Raw genomic sequence first — 22,526 nt, forward strand, 5'->3', positions numbered from 1 at the left:
CTGAAAGCCACCATGACATCATAGACATTAAAGACCCTGTTACCTAGCAACCAAACACAACAAACTGTAGACTATTCAAACTGGACATTTTGGGGCAACAATTCTTTTCTAACTCAAGTTTTTATGAAAAATCCAAATGATGGAAACAGATTGTGTAAAGGAAATGAGGATCTATTGGTGAGTCACAGTCCTGGAAACATGAGTTGTGCTCTGATGAAGACGCCTGATCCAAATGTGGATTTTTGAAATGTTCTTCATGAGATTCAAACTGATTGAAGCTTTGAATTAAAGGTGTCAACACATTTCTGCATTGGATTCATTCTGTTTCGGTGTCTAAGGTTGGTTTGGTGGCAGAAACCGAGTTTTTGTTGAACAGTAGCGTTCGAAAAAGCAGAAAGTGGCTTTGAAGATGGTCAGGAGAACTTCTTTGAAGAGGAGGACTTCTCCAAACAACCACAACCTTAGAGGAAGTTTTCTGAGCATTCATAGAATGCTTTTACAATGACTCATCATTTTCCACAAGAAGCTAATGAGTTTTTCCAAATGCATGCTGAATATTCTTAGTTCTAGCTTGGAAAGCACTTTGTGGGATTTCCCTGGAAAACCTGCTTTATCAATCATTTTGGTCTCTTTTTCTTCTTCTATCCTTCAATCCATTTTCGTCCCCCATAATTCTGTCACCAGAACGTTTGAAGGGACGACGTAAAACCCCACCCTCTCCTGTGCAACATCATATCCTTTCCCTGCAGTCAGATGTTTGATGTGTTGAGGGTCCAGGCTGTGAAAATACCAACAGTCATGATGCTCGCCAGAAAAACCTGGGACCCTGTTCTCTAGAAACACACACCATTTCTGTAATTGTCACTAACAGGAGGAATGTAATCTGGCCAAAACGCAAACGAAGGACTTTAAAAGAGATAAACATCTCCTCTGCACTTTTCCAGAAACAGAAGGTAAATGAAAATATTATTGCTCCTAGACCTCTTAAGTTAGCACTTTTAAATGTCAGGTCTTTAGCAGGAAAAACATTCTTAATTAATGATTTTATCACTGAGAACAAAGTTGATTTTATGTTCTTAGTTGAAACCTGGTTAGATGAGAGCAGCAGTGGAGCTGTTCTCACAGAGTCAGCACCTCCCAACTATGGTGTTATTAGTAAAGAAAGAACAAGCAGAAAGGGAGGGGGGGTTGCAGTTTTGTTTAATGAAATGTTTCGGTGTAAAAAGTTATCTTTTGGAAGCTTTCCATGTTTTGAATATGTAGCCATACAGCTGAAGGCCTCACTCAAAACCATATTTATAAATATCTACCGCCCCCCGTACATACTGTGCAGAATTTAACAGAGTTTAGTGAACTGCTGTTCATAGTTTGTCTTGATTTTGACTGTATAATCATGGCTGGAGATTTTAACATCCATTATGGAAATCTTGAGAACAAAGGGACTAAGGACTTGATAAACACTCTGGACAATTTCGGATTGACTCAACATGTAACAGAGCCCACACACAACAGGGGGAATATTCTTGATTTATTAATCTCCAAAGGTCTGAACATCACTAAGGTTACTGTATATGACTTAGGTCTGTCTGATCACAGCTGTGTTTCCTGTGAGAGCATTATTCCAGTATACACAAATGTTTTAAGGGAGGAGATCACAAAACGGTATATAACTGAAAATACTAGTGAGATGTTCAATCAGATGTTCACCCTGACTCCTCCCCTCTCAGGGAATTCAGTCAACGAACTTGTTAACAGCTTTAATTCCAACATGTCAAATATCATGGATAATATTGCTCCTAGTAAGGTGAAGGTGATCTCTGGTAGGAAAAAATCTCCATGGAGAAATTCCATTATTGTAAACAATGGAAAAAGAGAATGTCGGAAATTTGAACGCAAATGGAGAAAATTTAAACTACAGGTAGATTATGACATTTATAAAGAGAAACTTCACTTCTATAATTTACAACTGTGCAATGCAAGAAAGTCCTATTTTTCGGAAATTATTAACAAAGACTCCCATAATGCCCGGGTCCTATTTAATATAGTCGACAGGTTGACAAAACCCCCTGTGTCAGTGGCACCAGAATTTTACAGACCTGCTCCAGACTGTCAACTTGTCGTTAACATCTGGCGTTTTCCCAGATCCACTGAAAACAGCTGTAATTAAACCTCTTCTAAAAATGGACAGTCTAGACAAAACTCAAATGAACAACTATAGACCGATATCAAACCTGCCATTTTTAAGCAAGATCATTGAAAAAGCTGTTTTCTATCAGCTAAATGAATTTCTAATAAAAAACAACTGCTATGATGTCTTCCAGTCCGGCTTCAGACAGAATCACAGCACTGAAACTGCCCTGATCAAAGTGATTAATGACATACGTTTGAATACAGACAGTGGGAATATATCAGTGCTAGTTCTACTGGACCTCAGTGCTGCGTTTGATACAGTTGACCATGCAATACTACTCAGACGACTGGAAAGCTGGGTGGGTCTCACTGGGCCAGTATTAAACTGGTTCAAAACGTACTTAGAAAACAGGAAATATTTTGTGTCCATTGGTAACTTCACTTCTGAGCCAATAGAAATTACATGTGGAGTACCCCAAGGCTCCATCCTGGGACCACTTTTATTTAACATCTACATGCTCCCACTGGCCCAAGTGATAAAGAACAACAACATTAGCTACCATAGTTATGCAGATGATACACAGATATATATATTAAACTGACACCAGGCGACCGAGAACCTGTACAGGCTCTTGGTAAATGCATTGAGGACATTAATGGCTGGATGTGCCATAATTTACTTCAGCTAAACAAAAACAAAACTGAGGTTATTGTCTTTGGGGCTAAAGAAAAAAGGTTGGACGTCATTATAGCGCTTCAATCTATTCAACTAAAAACTACCAACCAGGCCAAAAACTTGGGTGTATTGATAGACACAGACCTAAATTTTGATAAACACATTAAGGCAGTCACAAAATCAGCCTATTATCATCTCAAAAATATCTCAAGGATTAAAGATCTGATGTCTAAGCAGGACCTGGAGAAACTAGTGCATGCTTTCGTCTTCAGTCGACTTGATTACTGTAACAGTGTGTTTACAGGATTACCAAAAAAAATCCATCAGGAAACTACAGCTCATTCAGAACTCTGCCGCTCTGCTTCTCACAAGGACCAAGAAAGTGGACCACATTATTCCAGTTCTGAGGTCTTTACACTGGCTACCTGTCTGTCAGAGGATAGACTTTAAAGTCCTGTTACTAGTTTATAAAGCTTTGAATGGTTTAGCACCAAAATACATGGCTGACCTCCTGACCCAGTATGTACCAACTTGACCTCTCCGCTCTTCTGGATCTGGTATTTTATCAGTCCCTAGAGCCAGAACTAAACATGGGGAAGCTGCATTCACTTTCTATGCTCCACAGATCTGGAATAGACTTCCAGAAAACATTAGATCTGCTGAAACACTCAGTGTCTTTAAATCCAGGTTAAAAACTCACCTGTTCACAGCAGCATTTAATTAATATGTATTCAAAAGTTTATGTCCGTACTATTTATTTATGCTTGTTTTAAATTCAAATCTTGTTTACTATCTTTTAATTTTATTTTAATGATCACATTTTTACTATTTGTTTTTAATTGTTTCTTTTAATTTTTTATGTAAAGCACTTTGAATTGTCTCTGTACATGAATTGTGCTATATAAATAAATTTGCCTTGCCTTGCCTTGCCTTCTAAGTTCCAGCTTGGTGAGTGTGCAGGTAGCCATGGCAACCACTTTCCAGGTCAAAGGGAGGACCACGGCCATCCAGTCTCCCGGCTTTTGGATTGATTTGGATTTGATAAACATTTGTTTCCCAAATTTTAATAGTAGAATTCAACACGGGACATAAAGTGGATTCTAAGAATAGGAACAAAAATAGAAACAACAAAATAATCCTCCTCTTGTTGTTACAGTGAACCCAACGGAGGACACTTTGGACCGCTGTCCATTCACCTGTTCTGCATAAGCGGACTGCCGGACTCATGAGAACCGTGTCTCTTGGGAGATTCGTTTCTCAAAGCCGGAGAGGCATTGGGACGGGTGGAGTCACATGCAATGAACAAGCACAATTCATCAATCTGTGGACCGTTTATCATCATTTTTTCTTTTTAAACACTGACCCCCAGAGGTCTCCATAGATTTATGTTCAAAAGTGTCTCACATTCTAGAGATTTTTCATTTCTCTCTATTTCTGACACAGAATCTGAACAGTTCAAACGTTTAGTTCAAAATGATTCAAAGCAGAGAAATCCCTGAAAACAAACATTTCTCTTCTTTCAGGAACTCTTTGACTTTCCAGAACTCTGCTGTGTCTCCAACATCACCCCCCCACAGTCCAGCATGGAGCGTCTCTGGACTCTGTGGAGGAGAGTCCTGCTTTCAGAGACGTTGTAGAAGGACAGAACACCTGCTCTGTGATCCAGGTCCACTCCTTCTCTGGAGGAACCAGGAGCTGAGATGGAGGTGAACATGCTGTTGTGGAGAAATGAGAAACTGTCTGGAAAACAAAGGAATGACCAAGATTTAGCATTCAAACCAAATCTACTGGCATTTCCAGATCTGCTGGTGTTCTTGAATGCCACTGCTCCAAAAACATCAAATTTTTCCCCAGAACAGGCCTCGGTGTGAAGGTCTTCCTGCACTGAGGACAGCTGTGGACGTTCTCCTCTGCATCCCACAGTCCTTGAAGACACTTCCTGCAGTAGCTGTGTCCACAGGGAATAGTCAGCGGATACCTCTTTGCCAATTTTGCAATATGCTTATAGCTGGTCTCATTGGTTCTTCCCAATTCAAGAGGGTTAGCATCAAGAGGGATGCATCCTGTTGCTCTGTATTTGGTAACCTTTACCTTTATCTCCTCCAAAATAGCAGAGTTATTTTCCACAGACAATCCGGTGATGCTGTTTTAAGTGCGTTAGCAGATTAGATGTTTTACAGCGCAATACGCTGTGTTTGACTTATCCAACTGTCTTTTCCCTTCATGGATGCTCACAACAAATCAAGTGTTCCCACACAGAAGAGCGTAAGGAGATGGGTGGGTCCTCAGGTTCTGGTCTCACGTCTGCATTACCCGTAGTGCTATAGTTGACATGCTAACTGTTCATTCATTCATTCATTCATTCATTTTCGGTTCCGTTTTTGTCCCTTTCGGGGTCACGGGGCTGCTGGAGCCTATCCCGGCCACTTATGGGCGAAGCCAGGGGACACATTGGACAGGTCGCCAGTCTGTCGCAGGGTAGAATGTCCACAATCACACACCCATTCACTCTCACACTCACACCTAGGGACAATTTAGAGTTGCCAATCAACCTATGATGCATGTTTTTGGACGGTGCATACACGGGGAGAACATGCAAACTCCACACAGAAAGGTCCCCCTTTGATGTTGTTTTTCATGTCCGCCAGCCAGGACTTGAACCGGGGTCTTCTTGCTGAAAGGCAAGAGCGTTAACCACTGCGCCACCGTGCAGTGCACAGACATGCTAACTGTCTGTTACCTAATGCGGGGAAAACTCGCGGTTACCATAAGTTCCGTCTCGGCGCAAAGTTAATACATTGGGAGGACAAAAACAAAAAAATAAATAACATACCGAAAACTTTGTACCGTTTTGTACCGAAAACGGTACAAAGGTGAACCGAACCGAAAGTGCCATTCCGAAATGTTTTGGTACAACTACGTGTACCGTTACACCCCTATTAATTGACCTAACAAAGTACATGCTGCAGTCACTACTTTGTGTTTATATGTATATATTTATTAAATGTTCACTGAGCACATTAAATGTTAGAATTAAAAAAGTATAACAAAAACATTTAAACCATAATGAAGACATTCAAGAATTAGCTCCAATGACTCAAAACAAACAACTCATTTCTATTTGCAGGTACATCTAAAACAATTCATTTTGTGAAAAAGTTGTACATATTTTGTCAGCAGTAAAACTCTTTGTCTAATATCATTACACAAAGATTCAAATTATTGATCAATTACTTTTTTTGCTTTTTATGTAAAGATGAAAACCTAAAAAGAATTCCTAGAAAAGTATGAATATCATATTATAACAATAAATTAGTAGAAAAATTCCTTTCCATACATTAAATACTCACTTGTAACTCCCTCTAATGAAGTTACTTCATCAATATGGTATGGAGGCCATCAGATTTTTCCCTCCTGTAAATAAAGTCTTTGACTGTGGTGCAAAGGTTGAGAGGTCGACCTCTTATCAGAAAAGTTTATACTTTACAGTTTACAATAACTCCTTTTTTACACTGTTTGTGAAGAGAGTCTTGTGAGTTCTCATGTGTGTCTGAAGACTAGATCTGCAACTAAAACTTGAATCACATTCTTGACAAGAAAAAGGCTTTTCTCCTGTATGAATTCTCATGTGTTTTTTAAGACTTGCTGCATGACGAAAACTTGTATCACATTCTTTACAAGAAAAAGGCTTTTCTCCTGTGTGAGTTCTCATGTGTATTTTAAGACTTGCTGCATGACGAAAACTTGTATCACATTCTTTACAAGAAAAAGGCTTTTCTCCTGTGTGTATTCTCATGTGAATTTTGAGACTAGACATTTGATTAAAACTCTTACTACATTCTTGACAAGAAAAAGGCTCATGTCCTGTGTGAGTTATCATGTGTGTTTTAAGACTACCGCATGACGAAAACTTGTATCACATTCATTACAAGAAAAAGGCATTTCTCCTGTGTGAATTCTCATGTGTATTTTGAGATTAGATATTTGAATAAAACTCTTACTACATTCTTTACAAGAAAAAGGCATTTCTCCTGTATGAATTCTCATGTGTGTTTTGAGAACAGATCTGTGACTAAATCTTTTCTCACATTCTTTACAAGAAAATCTCTTATCTTTTGCATGGATTCTTGCGTGAATTCTGAACAGAGATTTGTTGCAAAAGCTTTTATCACATTCTTTACAGATATAATATCTTTCATCGGACCAAGTTTCCATGTAGTCAGACGGGTTAGTAATTATTCTTGAGTTTTTCCCAGACTTGATAGAGGAACATCTCTCTTCTTTTGGAGATTGTTTGTATTTCTTACCAAGATTTGTCTTATTGGGATTTTTTCTAACATCAGAGACACACTGACCTGCTGACATGTGAGAGCCGTCCACACTTTGGACATGACTTCTGTCCCTCCTCTTCCTCTGATCTCTGTTCTGTGGGTCTGTCTCTTCATCTGTAGTTGATGTTGATTCTGTCTCTTCATCTGTAGTTGATGTTGATTCTTCTTGTTGGTTTCCTTCTTCATCCTGACCATCAGTTACATTAAAGTTCTGCTGATTGTTTAGATCTGCTTCACTGTTCTCCTCTTCCTCATAAGTAGGAATCTCCATCAAGGTATCAGTCTCCTGCTTCAGATTAAGCTGATCTTTATTCTGACTGATGTAGAACCCTTTTTGACCCTGTTTTATCAATAGAGGTTCTGTTTCTTCTGTTTTTTCTTCTTTAATCATTTTGGGTTCTTGTTTCTCTTGCTCCTCTTTAATCTGTGGAAGCTCTGATTCCTCCTGTTCCTTTTTAATGTGTTGAGGTTCTGGTTCTCCATGTTCCTCTTTAAACTGTGGAGGTTCTGGTTCTTCATGTTCCTCTTTAAACTGTGGAGGTTCTGGTTCTCCATGTTCCTCTTTAAACTGTGGAGGTTCTGGTTCTCCATGTTCCTCTTTAAACTGTGGAGGTTCTGGTTCTCCATGTTCCTCTTTAATATGCAGAGGCTCTGATTCCTCCTGTTCCATTCTTAGATTCCTCTGTTGGTTGCACAGATCATCTTCACTCGCATAACGCTGAAGGAGGACTGCAGGGACAAAAAGACAAAAAAGGAGACCTTTTATACCTTGTAAATTGGCAAGAAAGATCTAAATCCTTTTTTTTGGAAGTAAAATAATTGAAATGAACAATGTCGTAGTTCTCTTTCACAGTTAGGACAGTTAGAGGTGATGTGAGTCTTTCAGTCTTCAGTAGGTCAAACACATACCGTATTTTTATGACCATAGGACGCACTGCATTATAGGGCGCAGTTTAAGTTATGAGTGAATTTTCTGTATTTAACACATACAAAAGGCGCACCAGGTTTTAAGGCGCGGGCAAATTAAAACATATCGGTAAAACATGCATGTTAATGTATTTCAAAAAAGGACAGCGGGAGAAACTGAGTTGGTTGTGATTTATTGTTTATTTTTTCAGTCATCAATCAGCATCCAAGAATCCATCAAAGTCCTCATCTTCTGTATCTGAAATCAACAGCCTGGCTAAATTTCTATCAAACACGCCAGGTTCCCTTTCGTTATTGTCAGAGTCCGGCTCGTTGCCGGCTGTTGTGAAAGCTCGAAGAACTGTGCAAGCAGACACTTAGCCCAAGGCATCACTCACCGGACGCTGCCTCCCACAACAATAAAAGCTGCCTTTTTGTGCCCTGTTCTGCATAACGCTACTGTGCTGTTCCCCTTCTTCTTGCCATTGTCACTCACTGTGATGTCAAAAGTAAGCGGCATCCATGTTGGTGATGTGGCTTGGCTGGATGTGTTTGTCTGCAATCTTTTTACTAAAGTATGAGCGGAATATGGACAGCTTTTCATTAGAATCCACTGGAAGTTGCTGTGCCACCACAGTCCTTGCCCGGATTGACAGATAGCACTGTTTCATAAAACAAAGCACCAAGACGGCCCTCTTTGAAAATGCAAGCGTTTCTGCCTTCAGTGGAATGATGACTGTAGAGACGCTTCTACCAGCTGTTCTTTTGTCATTAATCTATTGTTTCAGTTGGTCTTCAACCTCTGGCCACCTCGCCTTGTTTCCTTGGAAACTCAGCTCCATCTTCATGACTTTTCGGAGTTCGTTTTCAAACTTCCTCTACTTGCGTACCATGGATTCATTGATGTTGAATTCTCTGGCAGCTGTTTGTACGTCTTCTTTCACGACCACACTTGCCATTCTCATGCTGTCCTCTCCTACGTCTTCTTTACCGAAGTCACACAACAACACATTAGGCCCACTGCACCATAGGACACGTCATACATTTTGGAGAAAATACAGTTGTGAAAATATGGTAATCAAAGAAACTCTCTACATTTTCACAAAAGGTAACCCACTTATTTTAAACTATGCATTTTAGTAAACACACACCCGACACACTACATACACTCATCTTTTATAATAATAAGGTGGTGACCATTGATCTTCTGTTCCCTACCCCATCTCCTCTGGGGGGGGAGTAAGACCCTCAGTAGTGGTGATAGTTGTGTCTCTTAGGCCAGGATTCTAGACTCAATCTTTGCACCGTGTTAAACTGTTGAGTTCAATGTAATGTGGTTGAAAAAGTCAGTCCATCAAACTTTTGTGCTGGTGCACCCGCACAAAAGTTTGATGGACTGACTTTCTCATCTACATTACATTGAACTCAACAGGTTTACATGGTCACTTTCTTTTTTAATAGTGTAACCAGCAGCTCTGCCTTTGACAGGTGCATGCCTGTTTGATTGGGGATTTGGTCCAGCTGTGTCTGTCCTTATATAAGGAACAGGGAGTGAGTGGATAGACAGTGGCTGCCTGCATGCATGGTGGCATGTATGGCTGAAGCTCCTCTTGTTGGGAGGATGTAGATCACCTTTTACTCATATTCTGCTCTTTTAACTAGATGCTGTAAGTGGCTGGGAGGTGTTGCAGATGTCATGAGCCACTGCGTGTTCTGTACCCACCCTCTTAATACATTTTAATGTGTTTTTAGAGCGACGTATTTATTGTAGGGATGGGAATAGAAGCCCCATGAAGCTTCCCTTGGGGTTCATGTAATTGTACCGGAAAAATGAACCACCCATTCAGGGCTTTGAAACCACACAAAACAGCGGCATCTGGTGGTGGTCTGGATACATATCATATGCTTCATTTAAGCTCCTTGTAACACTTCAATGTGGAAATGATGATGAAAAAACGTAAAACAAAACAATGTTGTTAATGATTATTAAAAAGAACAATGTAAAACAACACAACATGTGACGTTTTCTGTGAGAAGTGCTTGACAGCAAAACACACATCACATGAAGGAAAAAAAACACAAAGCAAAAAATAAATAAAACAAAATTGTAAGATGCTGGCCTTGAACCCAAGACCTCTGGATGTGACTCCCAGCAACCATTTCACTGAGCTATATCTACTGATGTTATATTTGTCTTGACATTATAAATATATCTAAGTATTTTTTTATACATGACGTTCATAGTGCATTGTTTTATTAGGAGAAATCGAGTAGAAACGATCTTGAGCCACAGTACGTTTTTTACCAGGAGTCATGGTAAAGTGCAATGAACTGACGCTGATTCTGATACAGGGGAAACAATAGAACTGGTCGGGAAACGTTCGGGATTCATTTCGTGTTTCTAGAGAATAGTGCGCCCAACTGCAAGTGACATCTGAAGCGTGGTTCGACCAAATGAAGCATTTGATGCTTCATACGTCATCAACCACGTGTTGCGCTAATTGACACACGCCTAGAAACATTGTGCCGAAACACTGTTTCATTACAGTGAAGTGCTCGCTGAAGCGCCGTGTCAAACAGGACATCCCTAATTTATTGTGTGGTTGACTTTGATTTATTTTATTGTTGTATAGGTCTTAGTTGGGCGTCGGTGCGTGCGATGTCAGTGAGGGGGCCCCTGGTGGCAGCATCTTCCTCACTCCAGTTCCCTCACTGTATTTTTTTTTTCCCTTTTAGTGTGTAGTGGAAGTTTTGTTGGCACGTTTTTCTTATTGTGTGTGGGTTCGTTTTATTTGGTTTCAGCATGGAGTGGAGTGAGATGCGCTGCCTCGTACTGGCTTAGTCCCTCCCTTTCCCTCCCCTCCTGCACGGGCGGTCGGCTCCGCCTTCCTGTTTTATTCCTGCATCTCCTTTTATTGTTTTATGTCCAGCTTATCAGAGTAAAGTGGAGAAAAAAAGAGAGCGCAACACTTCAGTGAGGCGGAGTCTGAGCTTTTAATGACGGCGTATGAAGATTATACGTCCATCAAAAAGTAATACGGCTGCATGATCAATAGAAAGAGTTTCTGCTTGTAGTAGAAGAACAGACAAAGTAAACGCACGAGTTTCTGATCTTATTTCCGTTTTCCCTGTGACTTATATATATAACTTATCCAATTTTGCCAACTTAAACGAATTACTTCTATTGGTAACAAATAATTGAGTTAAATTTATTCAACCTCATTTCACATCTATAAAACTCAGTAATTATGGCCCGCAGCAGCAGTCACTGACTGCAAGGACAATATTGTTTTCGCAGTTGGAACGACGACTTCGCCGCCTTTCAGCGAGAATTTGACCCCCGCCGCATGCTCGAAAAGTCACCAAAACGTGCACACACCTGGGATAAATTGCAAATGAATTTTCCACAAAGTCAACGTCACCCCCCCGAAGACGATGACATCACGGCCAGCGATCCCGTCAAAAAAATGAATGGGCCGAAAATCGCGTATGGGGCCGAACAAAATGGACTTCAAAATACAGCCGCGAAACCAAGACACACGTGTCGGGGATACCCCAAAGATGTTTTGAAATCATTACGGGACGGCCACACGACCTACGGCTTGGCGGCCATTTTGTGGCGAACTCTGAGAATTGGCGATTTTCGTGTTTTCCCACAATATGGGGAAAAGACACTTTTGTTTGAACAATTTTCACGCAATTGCACACACTTGCTGCCAGCTCCATTCTACAAACACCCCAGAAGTGTCGTTGACCTTTGACCTTGGGAAAAGGCCGCCATCTGGAATTTTCTCAAAAAAGCACCTTTAGCACCAGATACAAACGAAAACTCGTCGTTGGAATTTTCATCAATCGTCTCGTAACTTTTCGGGCACCAACGGCCAGCTACTCTGGACAAAATGTTGGAATTAGAAGTTGTAAATTTTGAACGGCGTGCGCGTGGCGAGCTAGCAACCGTTGCCATCTTGGCTAGCTCGCACATTTTTCATCGGAATGTCGTGAAGAGGTAATATGCGATTCCTTGGCCCGCGCTGAACAAAACGATGCTACGCACGACAAGATCGATAAAGGAATGTGGGCGTGGTAAGCAAAAAACCGTCGCAGAAAAATGTGCCGACTCGGCAAAAACGAAAAAATTCGGAACTTTTTTTTTGAGAATCGACTAACGAAACCAATATACCCTTGTCCGCGATATCCAAAGAACGCTTTGAAATCATTACGGGATGGTGACACGACCTACGGTTTGGCGGCCATTTTGTGCCAAAATCTGCCATTTTGCGTTTTTCACGTTTTTACACAATATGGAAAAATGAACTTTTTTTTCGAGCGATTTTCACGAAATTTGACTCACATGTTGCTAGAGCAAGTCCACAACTACCTCTGGAGTTTCGTCCACCTTTGACCTCGGGAAAGGGCCGCCATCTTGAATTTTCTATAAAAAACGCCTTTACCCCTGGATTCAATCGTAAACTTGTCGTTGGAATTTTCCGTGATCGTCTCGAAACTTTTTGGGCATCAACGGCAAGCTACTGTGAAAAAAATGTTGCAATTAGAAGTTGTAGATTTTGAACGGCGTCCGCGTGGCGAGCTAGCAAAGTGCGCACTGTTATAACTCCTATGTTTTTCAAAGGACTACTGTGAATTTTGAATGCATGCAATAATGCCTGAAACTGCATACATTGAAAAACACTGGATATAGACATATAAGGAATGTGGGCGTGGTTAGCATAAAACCACTGTTGCTAAGGACAACAAAAAGTTTACTTTTACCGATTTGTCCGAAACTGACGTCAATCTGTTCGTCCTCCCGAGGGGACCAAAACATAAAATGGTTGCTATGGAGATAAAAATCAACAGAAAAGCCGCCATTTTGAAAAAGGTGTTTTTTTTAACTAACTTATGACGTATAGCTCTCACCAATGGAGAAATGTGTTTTTCTGAGTCAGTTGATGATGTTGCTCGCTATGCTAGCACTTTTAGCCACATTAATATAGCTAGCATTGTTAGCATAATTAGCATTTTAGGTAATGTGTTTTTCTGAATCAGTTGATGATGCTGATCGCTATGCTAGCACTTTTAGCCACATTAGCATAGCTAGCATAGTTAGCATAATTAGTATTTTAGGTAATGTGTTTTTCTGAGTTAGTTGATGATGCTGATCGCTATGCTAGCAATTTTAGCCAAATTAGCATAGCTGGCATAATAAGCGAAATCAGCCTTTACTAGCTTTTAATTTGTGGGCGGTGAGGGCGGTGAGGGCGCCGGTGGTGCGTAGAGTTGGGCGTAGAAGGCGGGTTGCGTCTGCGGGCCATACAACTCATTTTTACATATTTATCTAACTAAATGTCATATTACTCCAATTCAATTAATCTTTTTCCATCTTAATTAATTATGATTCTTGAACTCTCATATGTCTACGTTTGAGCCGGCAGATATGCTCATTTTTATAACAATTAAAAGGACGGAAAAAAATTACACGGAGTCACAATTTCAATAAAGAATTCTCTGTCATTACAATTATAGGGTTGAATGGTAGGGGTGCTATATAAACTCATCATCCCCTCCTTTACTCTCACTTATGGTGCAGAGACATAAGCAAAGTAGGACAAAATAACTCGCCAAAACACGGTAAAACAGCTCAAACAGTTAAACAACTAAACACATTTTGTCAAAAACCCACACTTAAACCCAAATCCGTCCAGACAGGCAAAGGGAATGGTATCCCAGAATCCCTTGCGGTGCCGCTCTAACAGCAGCACCAAAGTTACACCTACTTAATTGAATTAATTTGAATTAAAGGAGAATAATTGTCTGAAACTTACATATTATTTTTAAGGTGACCTAAAAAAATGATTTATCTTAACTGAAGCAAATAGTTAAGTTAGATCAAAGTAAAAAAAATTATCTTTCCAACATCCATATGTGGTATTATCACCCTCTCACGGTGGAAAAAGTATTATCTGAGCTTCTTCATCCACTAAATCATCTTCAAATGGACATGCCATGCTGCTTCACATCTCTGAAAACAAACTAAGCTTCAACTAAACCTGCCAGGTTATGTTCAGAGCATGAGTTGCCATGGCAACTTGACCTACCCTGAAACATACCTCCATTTCTGAAACCGAAAGCTGAGGTTATCAATTTCCTTAGCCTCAAACTTACCGTGGGAGCTAGCATAACCTGCTTTCTGGAATACCCCCCTGATGTTCACACATGCATACTTATGCATTCAGACCAACACATGTGAAATACTTCATTCAGGTGAGATCCGCCACCCAGGCCAGGTTCGGCAGGACCGCCACAGGGGCCCCCAAGGCCAGAGAGCCGGGAGGCACCTGGGGACTGAAGGCCTGTTCACACCGGGACGAATTCCGCCGGCGATTTTCGCTGACGTTTAACGCCTCGTGACTAAACAAAGGGCACCAATGAGAGTGTGCACACCGACGCGAAAAAACGCCACGCGCTAAAGCGTCAAAAAAAAAAAAACGCATTGGGTTCGTTTTTTTTTTTTCCACGAGTCGCGTCGAAATCTATTCGACCAATGAGAATGGCGCTTTTGCACACGTGTCTGGAGCTTCTGAAGTTACAGTAAAACACAACTTGGGGGCGCTCAAACACAAAACTGCCTTGCTGAGCACACATACCAGCGAAGAAGATAGACGCCAAGTAGCGTCTACGCTGCCGCAAAGAAATAATGACGGACATTCTAAAATATCCTCTTACCAAGTCCCAGTTGGAGCTACTGATGCTTGAAATATTCATGTTTTCTTTGTATTATTCTGACAAGCGCGTAAATACTTGCTCTCTTCTTCTGAGTGAAAAGCGACTTTAAGAATCGTAAAGTTGCGCAGCGCCACCTTGTGTACAGGAGTATTTCTGTTTACATTAAGCGCCATCTAATGTCAGGGAATGAAATTGCATGTTCGCTCGGCTCACCGAGCTCACCGCGAAAATCGCCTGGGTGTGAACACAAAAAACGTGGCGAAAAACGCTGGCGAATAACGCCTGGCGAATATTCGTCCCGGTGTGTACGGGCCTTGAGAGTGCCAGACCCAACCCGACAAAGAGAGCGCCCCTCCCCCCCACGCTGCCCCTTGAATGTTTTCACTCAGTACAAGTTAGTAAATGCTCCTGATGAAATTTGCAGTTCACAAAAAGAGAAAAAGTTAGCGGGAAATGTTTTTCTCATTCACATGCCTCTGTGACAATGCATCTAATGCTGGAATAATGAGGTCATGTGACCGGTTGTGAGTAAGTTGATGGGCTACAACCAATGTCCACAAACATACAGGAGCATATGTAACGTCATTTAATAATATCAGAATGTGGTATTTTTAATAAAATAACTGCTTTCTTATTGTTTTGTTAATTTCAAGAAACGTTATCATGATTTTCATTTTACCCATTATTTTCTTATTTTGCAGACTTTATAGACATTATTTTCATTTTCTTCTGACTTTCGTCATGCGTTTTAGCTTTTTTTAAATTAAAATGTGGTCTGTCACCTTATATGTTCTCTGCTTTCAGTTTTTGGCTCCATGGCTCCAAACAAAGAAGAAGAATGTTTTGCTGATGCCTGGAAATAAAAGGAAATAAAAGTCTGGAATCTCTCTATATTAATAACTTAAAATATCTTTAATGTAAATACGATGTTTGCTTTAAAATGTGTGTTTTTAAGCTAAATTATCTTTTGTGAAGCTTCGAATTGAATTGGACAATTTTCTTGATTATATTCCTAATTAATTTATATTTGCTAGTAAGGAAATAAAACAGGATTTGATATCAACTTTAGTTCTTGTGGTTATTTTGACTAAATGGTAAATACTTATATAGCACTTTTCTACCTAGAAGGTAGGTACAAGGATCACCCGGTCACACACTGGTGTGTGACTGGGCTCCGCTGCCAAACACAAGCGTCTGCCTACCACCAGAGGCAAGGTGGGGTTCAGTGTCTTGCCCAAGGACACTTCGACTCATGGGCGTGCAAGGTGGGAATTGAACCTGCAATCTTAGGATCATGGGTCGACCGCCCTACTGCTGCACCACGGAGAACCCAATGTATGTAACTTGCTTTGCAATGACACCTCCTTTTCTTGGATTGGACAGTAATGAGAAAGTTCTGACACTAAGGAGTCTCACCTGATTCTGGTCAAAGATTTTATTGATTTGCTCCTTATTTAGGAATAAAATTGGTGATCACGTAAAATGACATCACTTTATCTGAAAGGTCGTTATACCATTGGAAATATTTCTTTAACACCTAACCAGTGACATAAAGATCAGGACAATCCAACGATTTCAAATGTTTAGTCACGTACCAACTATGTGGAGCTGAAGCTGCGGGTTCCAGCTGCTATCCAGCAGTCTGCGCTGACGACAGAGCTCCTCCTCGTTCTGGACGATGGTTCCTTCAGCAGCAGAAAGTTGTTCTCTGACAGAACCTTCCTGAGGTTCTGAAGACATGGTTCCTGCTCCGATCTTCAGCTCCAACTCCCACAAACACCGCCGTCCTCTTCACTGCAGCTCCGATCGATCATCTGCTAGTCTCACAATCACAGAAAAAAGGTCCAAACAGAAACTTTTCTTCTGTTTGGAGATTTTCCTGAAAGTTCCTGTGATCCTGCAGGAGTCAGTTCTGCTCAGCCTGCAGACCAAACAGAAAAGACTCTGGAAGCTTCCACATGTGAAACTTCAAGACAAAGAATCCAAACAACAACATCTGATTGGTTGACTTTTGGAGGGAACGCTGCAACAGTCTTCTGTGATTGGTTCAGCCGTCCCTGCCCCCACTAGTCCACTGCACAGGGGGCAACATTCCAGGGGGGGTTGGTAATCTCATCCTTCTATTGTTTCTGCCCCACTGGCTCTTTCAAAATAAAGGCTTGTTGTAGCAGAAACCTGAATGGAACATCAGAATGGATTCAAACTGCTGCTGGGTTCAAAGCCTCGTTCTCAACTTCCAGCTGAACTCTTCATGAGTTTGAGCGTCTGTGACAAACTCTACAGTTGAACAACAGCAGTGAAAATCTCCATGGATGTCAACTGGGAGAGAATCAACAGGAGATTTCCAAGAGTTTCTGCAGGAACTCATCACAAAGTCAGGAGCTGCAAGGCCTGATGGGAGATCTGGGATCCTATTGTGACATGAAGGAAACTCCTTCAAACAGGAAAGATTTCATCTGACACGATCACTTTGACGTTAACATGAAGATGGATCCCAGTGATTCAGCTGAAAAACATCCCATAATACTGTTCTAGATGGTTCTAGAGTGGTGTGGAGATTTCCTGTTTCTCCAGAAACTAGAAGTCAAACCTGAAAGCAGAAGCTGCAAACTGAGTCTGTGAGGCCGATTTTCCAGCAGCACATCCTCCTCATCTGCTGCTGAGATGGAATGATGAAGATCAGCTGAGGAACAGCAGGTTTCCTCTCACATGTTCCTGCTGCAGAAAACACTGTTTCATATCAACTCATCCACATCATGAAGGATCAACATGTTTGACTGAATTTACATGAAAAGAAAAGACGTCAAAGAAATCTGTCCATACGGGAAAGACTGAATGAATCCAAGTTTTTAGCAGATAGATGGAACTTTGTTTGATTTTCTAGCTCTGCTTTTCTCCAAAGATGAAGAACATCAAGAAATAACCAATAAATGCTGATCTGGAACATTCTGTCTGGGAGTCTGACTGACACTTTGACACTTTCTCCATTCTGCTTTGATCCGGGTTTGAACCTGCTTTACTGCCACCACAACACATCCAATCCCAGCCCAGAACCTGAAGCTGGTTCTGAACATGAAGCCGGTCTTCAGGGACAGCAGGACTGATGAGTTAGTGATCTTCTCAGATGGACTTCAGACCCCTTAGAGCTGAAACTCTCACTTTTCTCTAGGAATCAGCTTCTTGTTGACGACACACTGCTGCAGTCAGGGGAACACACAAGAAACACACACACACACAAAGACACACAAAGGGGGAGGAGCTTAGCTCAGGCATTGAAGTCATGGTTGAACTCTTCTGGGACTGATTTTAGACACAGAAAGCGCTCGTGTTGTAATCAATAACATGATTGGTCAGCTTTAGCATCAATGGAAACATCACATGGTCTTTCATTAAAGTCCATTTAGATCATAGTTACAGAAATAAGAACTGATCAGAAGTCATGAATCAATGGAGATTCAGAAACATTCAGAATATTTCACTAGTCTGATTGGAATCACTCTATTCAATAGAAACCAGCAAGAAAATAGAGATTTTCTCTCATGACCTCATTATTCATGTGAATTTATCAGCTGTAACCCATAATTCAGACAAATGGAGCCAGTAATTCCAGAATAATCCTCACATAGATGTTGTGTGTGGAGCCCGTTTTCCTTTAGATGATCCAGCTCTTGGTCCACTGAACCTCCAACCTTCTTCCATTTGTTCAGCTGCTGGACAGAACAAAGAAAAACAACCAGATGTTTTTGCTGAGTCAGGAAAATGCCTGTTGGAGCTCCAACATGATTGTTGACGGTGTTCCTCCTCTTTCTGCTCCGCTGACGTCCTCATTTTCAGTTTCCTGATCAGACAAACTAAACTCTTTTCCAGGTTTGAATCATCAGAAGAAGAAGAAACTTCCACCTTTGAGCCACATGCTCAGAGAATCCACTTCCAGAACAGCAGAGATTCCCGCCACATGTGACAGAGCATCCAGGTGATCTCCAACTACAGGACATCATCACCTGCCTTTGACAGTCACACCTCCATTCTAGATGCAGCCAATGACCTCTAGGCTGTTTGAGGCTCAGAACAACATGACAGCCAGGAAGACCATCCCTCCTCCTGACCACCAGCTGCTCTGTCTCACAATGGCTGCCATGAGGAAGACTCCATGAAGAGTTAACGCCCAGAGGTCTGCTGGACCAGACACCATTCCTGACAGAGTGATCAGAGAGCAGAGCAGCTGCTAGACGTCTGATGTCTGACAGGAAATCTTCTAGCAGATGTCAGCTCCATCCCTTCAGACGTTAGCTGACAGACTGGCGGCCATGAGCTGGAACAGCAGTCAGAAACACAGTCAGAGGGTGGAGATGGGCTGCAGGTGAAGCAGGAGTCCCCGCCAGAAAAGACGCTCAGAACTCCTCCTCTTCTTCAGCTTTCTCAGGGATGAAGCAGAAAATGCTTTTTCCAGAAACATCCCTCCTGCCTCAACCCACTTGTGTCAAGTAGGAATTTCTGGAGCTGCTGGAGTCAGCTGGTTTCCATGGCAACGGCTGATGAAGGACAGAAGTTTATGTAAAATGAGACTGGAACATTGATGTTTATACTAAAATGACTGTTTCTGTTATCAAAAGCTGCAGAAAGAAGAGACTCAGCTTTTTCCAGCAGCTTCTTCCTGCAGAAACATCAGCAGAAGAGAAGCAGCAGCCATGAAGGGACTGAGGACAGACGGACATCCAGCCAGAATCCAAGCAGCACCTTCATCTTGATGAAGCTCCACCCTCTGACCTTCATCAGTCATCTCCAGGCTCCGCCCCCAGTCTGCAGCAGCTTCATCTGCTGCCTCCATCCTCTCTCTGTGAGTCTCTGCAGAGTTTTTCTGCAGCTGCTGGTTTTTCTGCAGCAGCAGCAGCATCAGAGCCAGAGAGCCAAAGAAAGTGGAAAGTCTGAGAAGGAAGCAGCTCTGAAGCTCTGCAGCTGACGGTGCAGCTTCAGGACTCATGAGGAGGAGCACATGCACGGCTCTGATGCTGCTGAACGTCTGACTGAGATGATCCACATTCAGAAGAGAGTTTCAGAGTGAAAGACGTGTGGAAGAAGAGAATCCTGAAGGTTTCTGTGCAGACATGAACTCAGTCAGAGAGCGTCTGAATGTTGGAGGATCCAGAAGAAACCAGGAGCTCATGAAGGTGGTTCTGTTGGAGCAGAGAGCAGAACTCTGATCCCAGTTTCAGGAACAATGCAGGCTCATGTTCTGGACTGAAGAGTTCTCCTGAAATGTTCTGTTCAGACTTCTTCAGGATCAAATCTGTGTGTGAATGTGGAGGTTTGTCTGAACCAAGCTGCAGCTCACTTTGAAGCTCCTTCAGGCTCACACAGCAACAATGACAAAGACTGAAGCTGCTGTGCTGCCCTCTAGTGGCAAACATGGCATCTGCAGCACACATTTCTGCATTTCTCAACATTTTTGAAGCTCATCCAGAGAATGCCAAAAGTGTGCAAAGCAGTAATCAAAGCAAAAGGTGGCTACTATGAAGAACCTACAATATGACATATTCTCAGTTGTTTCACACTTTTTTGTTATGTATAGAATTCCACCCGTGTTCATTCATAGTTTTGATGCTTTCAGTGTGAATCTACAATTTTCATAGTCATGAAAATAAAGAAAACTCTTTGAATGAGAAGGTGTGTCCAAACTTTTGGTCTGTACTGTAAATAAAATGTTAAGTGTTTTTTTTCTTAACCTGAAAACTATTTGAATAAGAAACAGAAACAAGAAACAGCATTAAAATCTTGCAGATTGTCGGTGAAAAATGTTTGAATTCCAAAGATCTTTAATTTGATTCATTTTTCTGTTATATCTCTACTTCATGAATATTTTAATCTAATTTCAATTAAATTAAGTAAATTTCTCTATTGTTTTTTTCCCACTGTAATAAGAACTTCAAAATGACGGCTTGTCTTGTCTTTGTTATTAACTATTATTGTTATTAGAACTGTTATTAACTGTTTAATGTTAATTTAAAAAGGTAATTATTCTATTTAGCAACAGGTTTTATTTTATTTTTTGTTTCTTTGTTAACTTAAGAAATGTCTTTATTCATGACTGTAGTTTAGAAATACAATAAACGAATGTGATCAGGTTTAGTTAGTCTCTGATGCGTTTTGTATGGATTGTATACTGTTCATAATTAAATAAATAAATATGAACTCATGCAAATACACAATCAACCAATAAATCTCTCATAAATATATAAAAAGATCATGAAATTGTGGAAAACCTGCATACCGATTTTAAATTAGCCATTATATTATTCAATATATTTCATTTTGCTTTAAAAACCTGTTCATTATTTTAAAACAGCATTTTAAAATATTCATTTTTAATCATGTGGAAAATTATTATAATTCTGTCTTTTTTCAGAAGCTCGTATTTCAATATCAATATTTTCCAAAGTAGCTTTGTTTTATTTCATGTTGCTGTTTTTCACAATGGCGTATTTATTTCATGAAGAGCTTTTTCAGGAGAATGAGTCTGTCAATCAAACCAGACAAGGCGGAGACACTTTTGTGATTGGCTACTCCTTTACTCAGACATGAGCAGCAGCACCTTGACTACATCGATCGAAGATGCTTCATCAAACGTGACGGCGCGATGCACACCGCTCAACACTAGGGGGATTATGCACCTCAACACATCCACAGTGTTACACGAAATTGGACAGTTTTTGTTCTAAATTTGCGGATAAATGTGGCTTTGGGCGAGTGTGCATAATTCAGGTGATTTTTTGGTCGGTTCGGCAATTTTCATCTTCTCATTAACATCTAGTAGTGGTCTAAGTTAGGCTGGGTGGTTGTTGGAGTTCCACAAAACGTCTATGAACTGGAGTTCCATGAACGCAACATGCCGCGTGTGGGATGGGCTACCAGCTAATGTTTTTAGCCTGATAGCCACATGGAGCAGTTGCTTGTGCTTATCTCAGTAACAATGCATGGATGCACATCGAGAGTGTTAAAAGATCAGGTTTATTTATTTTGAATAGTTCAACATGATAACAATGTTTCCATGTTTGAGTTCATGAGATCATCCTAGAGAGTCTCTGCTTCAGGTCCTGCAGTCAAAATACGTCATAAATTACGTGTAAATCAGAGCGCCCAGGCAGCGCGAGAGTGTATGTGTGAGCGCAAGTTAAGGGTCTGTTGCCCTGTCCCCCGGAAAAGGAATAATAAAAAAATGTTTCCTCCAAACTACAGAGCCTGATTCTTGGAGTAAACCCTGGCTGCAGAATTGCTTAATCAATCCCGGATCTCCGCTGCGTTTTCCGACCACGGTCAGAAACGTCATCGCGGGAAAGGTTCAACATATTCCCGAGAGGGAAAAATAAAACCAGAGGACCTGATTATAATCATTGTCTCATTGAAAATAGAAAAATATAAGGTTCAGGAGGCCTGAGCAGGCTTGTTCCGCTTTCCGCAGCTGTCTGGTCTGACTGTCGGTCCGCCAGCTCGCCTCCTGCGAGCCGACATGAGGCACAATGTGAGCTCTGAGTGAATGGCGTAAGAATGAGGAGTGTTTCAACGGGGGACTACCGGAGCTCCTCTGTGGTTTGGTCCACACAAACCCTCAAACTACAAAAACAGAGTCGTTCATGTTTGCATCTTCTGCAGCAGACAGATCGTTTGTCTCTATTTGATCTCTAATGTCAGCAAAGCCGTGCGGATATCGCTGAAATATGTCATCTCTCTGACTGGAACACCGCTGAGCGGGTTTCGAGGAATAA

The 22,526-nt window shown here is 41.2% G+C and overlaps 1 long non-coding RNA gene across 2 annotated transcripts; it reads right to left on the minus strand.

Moving 5' to 3' along the window:
• Positions 1-3,625: 3,625 nt before the first annotated feature.
• On the minus strand, positions 3,626-19,033 carry LOC144988246 (uncharacterized). Of its 2 annotated transcripts, none has more exons than XR_013652092.1 (3): positions 18,389-19,033; positions 16,362-17,960; positions 3,626-7,866 (listed from the first exon to the last, which is right to left on the minus strand). It is a non-coding gene; the product is annotated as an uncharacterized LOC144988246 (long non-coding RNA). The 2 variants fall into 2 exon arrangements; XR_013652091.1 differs by having other exon boundaries at positions 16,362-17,963.
• Between the last annotated feature and the right edge of the window lie 3,493 nt (positions 19,034-22,526).

The sequence above is a fragment of the Oryzias latipes genome, chromosome 2 (assembly GCF_053564925.1).
Source record: "Oryzias latipes strain Hd-rR chromosome 2, Olatipes_Hd-rR_3.1".
Classification (NCBI taxonomy): Eukaryota; Metazoa; Chordata; class Actinopteri; order Beloniformes; family Adrianichthyidae; genus Oryzias; species Oryzias latipes.